This window comes from Geotrypetes seraphini, chromosome 4 (assembly GCF_902459505.1).
Source record: "Geotrypetes seraphini chromosome 4, aGeoSer1.1, whole genome shotgun sequence".
NCBI classification, from domain to species: domain Eukaryota; kingdom Metazoa; phylum Chordata; class Amphibia; order Gymnophiona; family Dermophiidae; genus Geotrypetes; species Geotrypetes seraphini.
The window spans coordinates 35393585-35406779 of record NC_047087.1 but is presented as its reverse complement, the minus strand read 5'-3'; the positions used below and the strand labels follow the sequence as shown (position 1 = coordinate 35406779).

General features: G+C 41.4%; 1 protein-coding gene across 1 annotated transcript in view; it reads left to right on the top strand.

Moving 5' to 3' along the window:
- Nucleotides 1-13195, top strand: part of TERB1 (telomere repeat binding bouquet formation protein 1) — a 239052-nt gene that overhangs the window by 62263 nt on the left and 163594 nt on the right. The window lies entirely within an intron of this gene.

Here is a 13195-nt window from a genome sequence, read left to right as displayed (position 1 = left end):
CATACATAAATGCATGCACCTAAATGCAGCACTTGAGCACATAACCTACAGTACTCTAAGGGCTCCTTTTATCAAGGTGCGGTAGGCAGTTAATGCGCGGAATACCCTGTGTTCAACCGCCTGCTGCGCTAGTCGCTAACGCCTCCATTGATGAGGCATTAGTTTTTTGGCTTGCCGCGGGGGTTAGCGCGTGATGAAATGTCTGATGCGCTAACCCCCGTAGCGCATCTTGATAAAAGGAGCCCTAAGTTATGTGCATAAATGCTGGCCCCACCCATGCTTCTCTGTGAATGTTCCCTTGCATTTACACACTGAGTTACGCATGTCAGTTATAGAATAGTGTTGAGCACACATCTAGTGCTTACATGCTTAAATCCTAGTATTTTCAAATTTCACATAAATAGCACTTAAATATAGGTACTAAGTTACAGAAAGAGGTGGATACAGGGGCAATTCTGAATAGATCATGTTCTTTGTCCAGGGCTAAAACTAGCATGGGATAGTTGTAGCTTTCCTTCTGTGCAATGAGATTTGAATGTTGTTCTTTTTATACTCATGAAACCACCATTTGAACCCCTCTTGTCTGCTTCACTAAAACACCTCACCTGGAAAGTGACTTTACTGATCACACTTACTTCTGTACGTCAAGTCAGTGAATTACAAACACTAGTATCAAATCTACCCTATATCAGATTTTATCACAACAAATGTGTCCTCCATGTTTCAAAATTTTATCTCAACCAGTCCATTGTTTTACACGTTTTCTTTCCAAAACCACATGCACATCCTTGGGAGTCAGCTCTCCAAATCCTGAACTGTAAAAGAGCTTTGGCCTACCACTTGGATCAAACCAAATCACATAGGACTACGACTCAACTGTTTATCTCCTTTAATCCTAACAGATTGATAGCTCCAGATACCAAGAAGATTAGTTCATGCTGGCTAGCAGACTGCATATCCCTTGCATATTCTCAGGCTGGGATGACACTAGATGCGAAGTTACTGCTCATAAAGTAAGAGCTATGGCAACTTCTATTGAACACTTGTGCACCACACCCATACAAGACCTCTGCAAAGTGGCCATGGTCCTCAGTCCACACATTTACTTCTCATTACTGCTACATTCTAGATGAGACAGTCAGTTTGATCAGGCATTCTCAAAAATTTATTCTCTCTAAAGCCATCTTCCCTCCATTCTCAGGGATTTAACCAGTCTCATGAAAGTTATATTTAACCCTCTTCCTAGTGGCTTGAGCCTGGCAGCTTAGAAGTCCCATATGTGAGAATATACTGCCTGCTTGTCCTTGGAAAAAGCATAGTTACTCACCTGTAATAGGGGTTCTCTGAGGACAGCAGGCAGATATTCTCACAACCCACCCATTTCCCCTAGCTGGCTTCTTAACTTCTGGACGGAACTGAAGTTCCCGCAAGCCGACATTGGGTGAAAAGGTACATGCAGTATGGACAGTGCTAAAGTTTTAAAGTGACAGTATATTTTGGTACATGACCATGCAAAGCTCCATGAACTATGTTACCCAGATCATTGTGCTCTGAAAATTCTGCACTGCTGAAAGTGAATGTTAATCCAAAATACGTGGAAACCAACGAAATGACCTTTTGTTGTGCAGGGGTAAGATTGTGGAACTCCCTCGTTGGACAAATATGAAAATGTAGTGATAGGAGCACATTTGGAAAACTACTTAAAACACAATTGTTTGTAGACGCGTTTCTTTAAGTAATGATTTTCCCTGTTCACTGATTTTACAAAGGATTTGGTTATCTGTGTTCATCTGTTTTATTTGTTGTAAAATATTTTGTATGTAACATTTTGGCTTAAAACGATATAGAAATTTGTAGAATAAAATAAATAAATATATGAAAATATCTGCCTACTGTCCTCAGAGAACACTTGCTACAGGTCAAATAAGAACATAAGAAGTGCCTCTGCTGGGTCAGACCAGAGGTCCATTGTGCCCAGCAGTCCGCTCGCGCGGCGGCCCAACAGGTCCAGGACCTGTGTAGTAGTCCTCTATCTATACCCCTCTATCCCCTTTTCCTCCAGAAAATTGTCCAATCCCTTCTTGAACCCTAATACTGTACTCTGTCCTATAATGCCCTCTGGTAGCGCATTCCAGGTGTCCATCACCCGTTGGGTGAAGAAAAACTTCCTAGCATTGGTTTTGAATCTGTCCCCTTTCAACTTTGCCGAATGCCCTCTCGTTCTTGTAGTTTTCGAAAGTTTGAAGAATCTGTTCCTCTCCTCTTTCTCTATGCCCTTCATGATCTTGTAAGTCTCTATCATATCCCCTCTAATTCTCCTCTTCTCCAGGGAAAAGAGCCCCAGTTTCTCCAATCTCTCAGCGTATGAAAGGTTTTCCATACCTTTTTATCAAACGCGTCGCTCTCCTCTGAACCCTCTTGAGTATCGCCATATCCTTCTTAAGGTACGGCGACCAATATTGGACACAGTACTCCAGATGCGGACGCACCATCGCCTGATACAACGTTCTGGTTGTAATACCCTTCTTGATTATACCTAGCATTCTATTCGCTCTCTATGCGGCCGCTGCGCACTGTGTCGACGGCTTCATTGTCTTATCCACTATAACTCCCAAGTCCCTTTCTTGGGTATTCTCACTCAATAACATCCCTCCCATCGTATAGCTGTACCTCGGGATTTTGCTTCCTACATGCAATACTTTACATTTCTCTACATTGAACTTAATCTGCCATCTCGTCGCCCACTCCCTTAGCTCGTTCAGGTCCTTTTGTAATTCTTCGCAGTCCTCTTTAGTCCAAGCTCCACTAAATAGTCTGCAAATTTTATTATTTCACACTTCGTCCCTGTTTCTATATCATTTATAAATATATTGAATAGCAGCAGTCCGAGCACCGACCCCTGCGGAACACCACTCGGGACCCTCCTCCAGTCCGAGTAATGGCCCTTCACTCCTACCCTCTGCTTCCTATCCGCCAACCAAATTCTGATCCATCTGTGTATGTCTCCTTCCACCCCATGGTTCTTCAGTTTCCAAAGTAGGTGTTCATGGGGTACCTTGTCAAAGGCTTTTTGGAAATCTAAATATATGATGTCTATGGGGTCCCCTTTGTTCATCCATTTGTTAATTCCTTTGAAGAAGTGCAATAAGTTTGTTAGGCATGATCTCCCCTTGCAGAAGCCATGTTCGCTTGTGATCAGAAGTTTATTTCTTTCGAAATTCTCATCGATGCTGTCTTTTATCAGCGCTTCCGCCATTTTCCCCGGGACCGAGGTCAGACTCACCGGTCTGTAATTCCCCGGATCACCCCTTGATCCTTTTAAAGATGGGCGTAACATTGGCTATCTTCCAATACTCCGGGATCACTCCTGTTTTCAGGGATAGATTGCAAACTTGCTGTAGCAGTTTCGCTATTTCCTCCTTTAGTTCTATCAGTACCTTAGGGTGGATTCTGTCCAGGCCCGGCGATTTGTCAGTTTTTAATTTTTCTAACTGCCTACGTACGTCTTCAAGGCTTACTTCCATGGATGTTAATTTATCTGTTTGATCTCCTTTGAAGATTTGCTCAGTTTCCGGTATGTTGGATGTTTCCTCTTTTGTAAATACAGACAAAAAGAACATGTTTAGTCTTTCCACCACTTCTTTCTCCTCCTTCACCACTCCCTTCCTGTCTCCTTCATCCAGCGGTCCCACCTCCTCCCTAGCTGGCTGCTTCCCTTTAACATATCTGAAGAATGGTTTGAAATTTTTTGCTTCCTTGGCTAGCCTTTCTTCATATTCTCTTTTGGCTTTTCTAACCACACGGTGACATTCTTTTTGATATTTCCTGTGCTCTTTCCAGTTCTCCTCAGTTTTGCCTCTTTTCCATTTCCTGAATTAATTCTTCTTATCACCTATCGCTTTCTTCACTTCTTTGGTTATCCACGCCGGGTGAGTAACTATGCTTTTTTTTTTGTTAAATATTTTTATTGAAGAAACAGAAGCACTATAATAGGCAAAAAGCAATACACAACTGGAAGAACACAAAGTAGCAAACAGTGGCCTGCCACTCCTACAATGTAAGAGCAGATAGTACTGAAAACACAAAACAGTACCTCTAATTTAAAATTTGTATCTTACAGGAGCAAATCTACACACATACACCCCAAGGCTGAATAGCAATTCCACTCAGCCAGAACACGGGATCAATTTGCAGAATCAGTTATATTCAGATCCGAATATGTCAAACAAGTATGTCATAAGTGCTGGTATGCAGCTCTTCTACCAGTGTCATCAGTTGAATAGCCATGCGCCTCCCATCGAGCCATCTCGTACATGGACCTCCTCCACGCTTCCAATTGTGGGGGATCCTCATCCATCCATATACGCAGTATACCCCTCTTAGCCAACAGGAACACTGAGAGTATAAACTTCCAGTGAGATGTGAATAGTGTGTGCCACTCCAAGGTGGCTGGATGTCCCAGCAGGAGCAGCTCATAAGACCACTGGATGGGCACACTTGGAGAAAAGAGTCCAAAAAAATCGAGCACTCCCCTCCAGTAAAGACCCAGAACTGCACACTCCAACAACATATGAAGTATGGGCATTTTCAAGACAATGCTGTACTAACGGTTCTTTGATTTGTTGTCTTTTAATGTTGGACTTGTGTTCGGCCAGGCGGGTTTTAAAGGATCTGGTGGTCATACCCACGTACATCTTTTGGCAAGGACACAAAATGATGTAAACCACATAGTCCGTTTGGCAAGTACTGAAATGATTCAGTTTATATGTGGATAAATTGTTAGGATTCTCAAAGTATTTTATTTGTAAAGAAAAATCACAATAAATGCAGTGTCCACATTTGAAATGCCCAACACAGGTCGGGGTGATATCCTTATCTTGAAACTGATTTTTACTAAGAAATTCTTTTAGATTTTTTCCCCTGGAAAAAGCAAAACGTATTCGATGATTTTTGAATTCAGGGAGGGATTGAATAATGGTCCAGTGTTTCTTAATGATTTTCTTGAGTTGGGCGCTTGATATAGAGTGCTTCAACATACACGTCGAACAAGGATCCTCAGATATACCAGCCGGATGTTTTGTTTCTTCCAATAACAAATCTCTATTATTGTACTTGGCTCGTTTATATGCATTCTTAATGATATGAGCTGGATAACCTCTTGCTTTAAGTTTTTTACTGAGATTTTTTGCCTGAATCTTAAATTCCGTAGATAAGGAACAATTCCTTTTTAATCTCAGCATTTGCGAGAATGGCAAGCTGTTTTTTAGATGTCTTGGATGACAGCTTCCATATTGAAGAAAGGTGTTCTTAGCTAGAGGTTTCTCAAAGGTACGCGTAGTGAAATTATCTTGTTGAATGGTGATTTCTATGTCCAAATAATGAATACGTACCATAGAGAATGCAACAGTAAATTGTATATGAGTATTACATGTATTGAGCCATGAAACAAAGGCTTGTAGTTGTTTTTCAGAGCCTTTCCAAAGCATAAAAACATCATCAATATATCGCCACCAAGAAAAAATAAGATGTTCATATGGGGAAAATTGAACCCAAGTTGTTTCAAATGCAATCATAAATAAATTAGCCACCGAAGGGGCAAAAGTAGCCCCCATGGCTACCCCTTGGGTTTGCTTGTAAAGTTTATCATCAAACTTAAAAAAATTTTCACACATGGCTAATGTTGCAAGCGAAATAATGAATTCAGTGGGTACAGATTGTGGTTTCGGTTGGTTTTCAAGGGTGTCTCGAATAACTTCTAACGCATCATTTTCTTGCTTTCCTAAGTTCGAAATTGTAGGATCTAAGTGCACATCACCATATTAACTTGCCAGAGTCAAGGCGAGATTTTTTCCCATCTCTTTTCTAACGTTCTGTAATTTTGTTTTAGAATTCTGTGAGAGGGTAAAAACCATGGTGCTTTCTGTGTTTCAGTAATCTATTTAGTGATTACTGGAACTAAAGAATGATAAATGGATTCTGAAAAGGAGTTCCATTTGGACCAGATTGCATCAATAAAGTCTTCCCTGGGAAAGCAAGGGAGGGTAGATAAAACTTGAGACCAGAAGAGTTCTGGACAAACTTTCTTTCGAAAAGTAGCAGTTTTCTTCTTTGGTGGTTGAGTCGCGATAGGGGACATAAAAATAGGGAGTGAGAACTCGCCAAGGTAATGATCTGTCCAGGGGAACAATTGCCAGCGAACAGAATCAATAAGTCGACCAGACAAGATAACGACACCATCTTGATTTTCTCCCTCAACCACGGAGTTCTAATTCATGAGTGACAGTGGCTCTCTCTCTCTCTCTTTTTTATCTCATTGGGGACATGCCATTGAAGAAGCTGGTGAGTTCTAAATGTGGATGGAAATTTTTATAAAAACTAGCTAATAATTATTTACAAGTCTTGACAGAGCAACCGCCTTCCTACACCCAGTCGAACTGATGGTGGCAGAGAACTCGTGTTGTGCTATGTCTCCAGTTTCAGAACTGCTGCCCTCCCCCTTGGATATGGAGGAATCTGACAGCAAACCAGTATTCTGCAGTATGGGGGGACTGGCAGAAACTGGCACCTGGACATTCTGCTCCCTCCCCTTAAGGTCCTGTTTCGGTCTGCCAGGGGAAGTGAATTATCCACAATGACCTTGACTCAAGAGGTAGTCTCGGTTTCGAGGTACTTCTCCAAATCAAGTAGTTATTACCTCAATCTACATCCTTGTCATGACTCTCATCAATGTGACTACCTCCCCCTACTCAGGACTGACAGTAGGTAATGTAGAGGAAGCTCAAATCAGCTCTTCAGCTCCTACCACCATACCTTCCGTGGTTCCGGTGGCATAGGAAGTGCTGTACCACAGTTCAGGAAAAGCCAGGTCACAGCACACAACACACATAACCTGATTTATTTACTAGTACTCTTCAGAGTCCAGATCCTGCACTTCCTTGGTGCTTTTTATCTTGCCATTTTCGAAACAGCATTAGCTTGCAGTATTCTCTCTCAACAAAAGTACAATATGTTGCTGTTCAATATATAATGAATGCGCTTCCCTATCTTTACTCCAATCTTTTTCAGAGTGGTGATGGATAGCAGTACCTCAATACATAGAAAAAAAAACCCCCAACCAACTACCGTGTATACTTGAATATAAGTCGATACCCCCATTTCTCCTCCCCCCACCAAAAGGAGGAAAAATGGTTGTCTTGAATGTAAGACGGGGGCTTAATATTCAAATGCCAGGCCAGGATCTGCACCCAGTACGGCCTCCCCCCCCCTGCCAGGCTCTGCACCCAGCCTCCCTCCCTGGCAGGCTCTGCATCCAGCCCTCTTCCCTGCCAGGCTCTGTACCCAACCAACTTCCCTTCCTTACCAGGCTCTGTACCCAGACCCCCTCACTCCCTGCCAGGCTCTGCACCCAGCCCTCTTCCTTCCTTGCCCTATTAGGCTCTGTACATAGCCCCCCCTCACTCCTTGCCAGGCTCTATACCCAGCCCCCTTCACTCCATGTCAGGTTTTGCACCCTGGCTCACCTTCCTACCTCTAGTGATCTAGTGACAGGCCGAGACAGGAAGGATGCCTCCTGTCTCCGGCTGACTAATTTTTTTTTAAACCCCTCCCTCCCCGGCGCATGCTTGCCTGCCATTTTTAATCCCTGGTAGTCCAGCAGTATATAGGGCATGAGCGATCTTTCTGCGCCCTGCCCCATGCTGAGCCTCTCTGTCCCCGTTCCCTTTTTGTGGCCAGCAGCACACCCGACAGCGCCAAGCTCTTCCTGCTTCCTGCTCGGCCCTACGCTGCTCTCTGAATTGCCTTTCCTCTCTTCTTTTTCAGCAGAACAGCCATTTCTTACATTCCAATCTCCACAGTCTGTTAAACATACTGACAAGTAGTGCTGCTCGATTCACATCGAATCGATTTGATTCACTGATTCACTTTGAGTGAATCAATTCAAATTGATTTACAACGACAAAAAATCGTCCTCCCGATTCGGTGACTGACCCTAGCCCCTAAAGCAGGAGTGGCAGCGCTGCCTCTTGCTGGCCAGCTGCTGCCTCTCCTGCTTTAGAGGGCGAGTGGGGAGGGTCAGTCGGGAAGTGCTGGTGTCCGGCTTCCCCCCTGGCCTCCCAGCATCAATTTACCTAATTTCAGCAGCCTGCATAGGATCGCTGGTACTAACGATCTTTGCAAGCTGCTATAGGTCTTCAGAGCTGTATTCTCTCTGCTGCGGTCCCGCCCCTCCTCTGACATCAGAGGCAGGATCGCTGCAGAGGAAACAGCTCCGAAGACCTATGGCAGTTTGCAAAGATCGCTAGCATCAGTGATCCTATGCAGGCTGCTGAAATTAGGTAAATTGATGCCAGAGGGAACACGCAGGCATTCCGGGGGGGGGAGGGGTGCAGTCCTTCCGGGGGGGAGGGTGGTATAGGCCTGCCTTCAGGGGTAGGGTGCAGGCCTTCAGAGGGGACAGGCAGGCCTTCAGGGGTGGGGTGTAGGCCTTCAGGGGGGACAGGCAGGCCTTAAGGCCTGTATAGGAGCAAAGGCTCCAATTATTAAAAATGTATGTAAGGGATATATAAGATAAAGATGAGAGAGAGCAGTAAAGAAAAAGGAAAGAAAAATGAAAGAGAGAAGAGAGGAGAAGAAAAGGATAACAGGAGTGTCTAAGAAGATGAGCGTACATAGGAATCTAAGAATGACCATGGAGATTTGTTGTATTTCAAGTTCATGCAGGTTCGGAATGTAACTCTCTTCTCATATGCATAGGATTCAAATCTATGATACATACTCAGAGAGTTCCACCAAAAGGTATAATCTAATAGCGAGGGTGATTTCCAATTTTTTAGAATGTGCATGAGAGCAGTCACCAACATGGTATCAATGAGTTTAGGTGGACAATTTGATTGTGTGAAACATGGGTGTTGAGAGCGAAGGATTACAATGTCTATAGAGATTTCTTCTGAGCAGTTAGTAATAGATTGTATGGTGTTCCAGACGTAGGTCCAAAAAGAGCGGACTAGAGTACAATGAAATAACATATGATCAAGAGTTCCTTCCTCTTTCAAACAGTTCCAGCAAACAGAGTCTTGCTTTAAGTTAGCTTTCCACATGCGAAGTGGGGTCCATATTGCCTGCCACATAAGAAAGTACATTGATTGTGATACTCTAGAAGATAAAAGCGGGCGATTTGTTGATGACCAGAAAAGCTCCCAATCAATGTCAGAAAGCGGAGTGGTAAGTATAGCGTCCCAGTGCTTCATAGAGTGAGGTGTAGGCCTTCAGGGGGACAGGCAGGCCTTCAGGGGAGTGGGCCCTGGTGTAGAAGTACATGGAGAGAGGGAAGGGGGATTCAAATAGATGTGTATATGCCGGACTTGGGGAAGAAATAATGGGTCTTAAAACAGGGGAGAGAGAGATGATGGACAATGGGATTTAGGGATGAAAGGAACAGAAAGGGAGAGATGGTGGACCCTGGGGTGGTGGGGAAGGAGGGAGAGATGCTGGATGAAAGGGTAGATGAGAAAAGGTGGATCTGTGGATGGAGATGAAATAAAGGAAAGATGCCAGACCTCCAGGGGAGGGAAGGGAAATGGAAGGGGAGGACAGAGATAGAAGATTGATGGTTAGCACAGAGAAAGAAGAAAGAAGGAGACCCTGGCAAGCAAGTTATCAGAAGATGACCAGAGCCAACAAGATTTGAAAAATGACCAGACAACAAAAGGTAGAAAAAATAATTTTATTTTCTGTTTTGTGATTACACTATGTCAGATTTGAAAAGTGTATCCTGCCAGAGCAGGTATTAGACCGCAAACGTGAGCTAGGATTTAACAGAGAGAGGAAAAGTCTTTTTTGTTTGTTCATTTTGTTTACACCACAGCGCCAGTGTGGTTAGGAGAAGGCAAAGGGGGTGAAGAGGCTATAAAATAAACCCACCAGGATGTTTTAAAAAAAAAACACCCAATTGGGCAGGAAAATCGAATTGAAAAATCGATTCAATAGGCTGAATCGAATCGAAATTTTTTTTCCTGAATCGGGCAGCACTACTGACAAGTCCTCTCAGTTTACATGGGTACATTTATTCCATCTGGGTGCAAGTTCAATGGTTTTTCAAGTTATTCTACGTCAAGGTATGTATTGGATCCTCCCAGAACTTATAGATAATGCACCAGATTGGTTGTATTTGGAATGGCACCTTATGTTTCCCCTAAATTTAGTTCATCTTCCAAGTATTAACATACCTAGAAGATACAGAGAAAATAAAATATTAATGGATACTTGGAAAACGTTGAGGTTTATCAGTAAATTAACACCTATCCCAATAAACAAATCAACTAATCAATCTCTATGGATAAACTCCAAGATCAAAATTGGCGGAGCTCAAATCCTTTGGAAGAACTGGATTATTGCAGGCATTAGATCTCTAGATGATGTTATTTCAGAAGGAAAACTGTTGGATTTTTCACAATTGCAACATAGATTTGGTCTAAATAAAACACAAAGTTTTAAATGGTTGCAATTGAAGCAGGCCATTCAGGTTGGGTTCCCTGAATGGAAAACATTGAATAATCAATATAGTTTAAAGTTCTTATGTTTTCAAGCAGACTTCCTAGGACATCAAGCCGCATTGTGGTATAAATTAATATCTGGATATTTGAATAAAAAACCAAAAAATGGTCTAAGAGACATTTGGAGCATTGAGATTAAACATCAAATTAATGCATCTCAATGGCCACTAATTTGGTCTTGGAGAATGAGATGTACAGTGTCAGCATCTATGAAACAAACTTGGTTCTTTTTATTACATAGAGCTTTTTGGACCCCTACACGTTTGCAAAAATTAGATAGTTCTAAGTCCAATAAATGCTGGCACTGTAATCTGGAACCAGGGACGTTAGATCACTTACTGTATCATTGTCCCTACATTAAAAGTTTTTGGAATGCAATTTGGCCACAAATTAATAAATTGATGGAAAATCATATAGCAATATCATATGATACAGTGTTATTTGGAATGATGATGAGAAAAAAAAGTCAAATTTCACCAGAAAATAATAAGCTTTTACTAATTATGACAGGGGTTGCCATTCAGCATATAACCAACAATTGGAAGAATTATAATAACCTAAATTATACATTTTGGTGGAATACAATATGTCATATATTCAAAATGGAAAGAGCAATAGCAATACAAAGAGGGACATATACTAAATTTATAAAAATATGGGGGCCATTGACAAAATATTGCAATGAATAAATAGTAGGAGTTTTCTTCTTTTCTTCATCTTCTTTGTGACACACATAGAGGGGAGGTAGAGAAAATAAGATTTACATAATATGTTATAATATGATATATAATATGTAATGTATGATTGAAAAGTAATAGAAGGGTGGGGGGAGGGATAGGGGGAAAAATATATTTAGAATATGATATATTAGATATAAAAGTGATATTGCATATTTATCAATTATATTTTAATATTTTGTACACTTTATGAAAAATTTGAAAATAAAAAATAATGGAAAAAAAAAAAAAATTTGTTATCCCGCCTTTTTAAATTACAAAGCGGCTTTACAATAAAAAAACCCAACAGAAAACAGGGCGTACAGACACATTAAAATTAGTAACTAATTTTTATCCAATAAATACATCTACAAAGTCTCACAAATCAAACTCACACAAGAGGAAAAAGGGGAGAACTACAATAAACAGAAAGAAAAGAACAGTTAAGGGAAAAAAAACGGAAGGTAAGGGGTAAAAATTTAACCTGTATTGCTATAATTGCCACAAAAGCTGGGCTAAAAATCAATTTAAATGTCCTTAAAAGGAAAGTCGTAATGCAAACGCATCAATTAAAAGCATTGTTTTTAAGTTGGTTTTGAATTTATCTAATGTGCAGATCTCTCGTAAGTATGCCGATGCTGAATTCCAGAGCATGGAAGCAGTAACAGAGAAAATATTATTGAGCATAGCATTGATAATTTTTAGTGATGGAGTTGTTAGTAGATTTTGATGTGATGACCAGAGAGTACGTTGTGAGATTAGGGGTACTAGAAGTCTATTCATGAATTCTGGCTGTTCTGTTTGTCAAGTTTTGAAGGTTAGTAGCATTATTTTTATAGGTGATGTGGTGGGGAATAGGCAGCCAATGTGCTTTTCCTCTTCATTGTCCACTTGACTTCATTCTCTTATGTCTTCTGCATCTCTCAGATACTGGTCTCTAATCACGCTCTCATTTTATGAACAGTCATGCCACCTTTGGTCTCCAATAAGAGACCCTCCTCCAGTGTGGGACCTACCGTTAGGGGTAGATCTTTTAGTACAATTCCTGTCTAAACCATTGGAATCTTATTCCATTATGTTCTTTTCTGGGACATTAGTTTTGTCTCACTGCTTTTGACTTCACTTGAGGATGTAGTGAACTTCAAAGCATGCCTTACTTATTCTACTTATCTCATACATTTTTTCCTACTAGAGTGTTTTTTCCGAACTCATCCCAGATTCTTTCCTACACTTGGTACGGATTTTCATCTACACCAATCTATTACTTTAGCATTGTTGTTTCTTCCTTTGCATTTTTCTCCAGCAGACCAAGGTCTCTATGCTGTCCATTGCAGAGGAGCATTATGTTTTTACCTCTAGGAAACTACTCAGTTCGCCAACCAAATCAGCTCTTCGTTTCCTCTACATCAGCTACTGAGAAACACAAGAAACCAAAAAGCAATAAAACAATAAAATGCAATATACTAGAACAGATTGATAGGTTTAAAAATGATAAATTCCTGGGACCAGACAGCATCCACCCGAGGGTAATCAAGGAACTGAAAGGGGTTATAGCTGAACTGCTCCAACTAATAGCCAATCTGTCGATCAAATTAGGAAAGATTCGGGAAGACTGGAAAGTGGTGAATATTACGCTGATCTTCAAGAAAGGTTCGAAGGGAGATCCGGGAAACTACAGACTGACTTCAGAAGTAAAGATAGTAGAGGCACTGATAAAGGACCGCATCATCGATCACCTTGACAGACACAAACTGATGAGGACCAGCCAGCATGGCTTCAGCAAAAGAAGATCTTGATAAACTTACTGCACTTCTTCGAAGGAGTAAATGGGTAGCTAGACAAGGGTGACCCAGTCGAAATCATATATCTAGATTTTTAAAAGGCGTTCGACAAGGTTCTGCATGAATGCCTACTTCGAAAAATTGT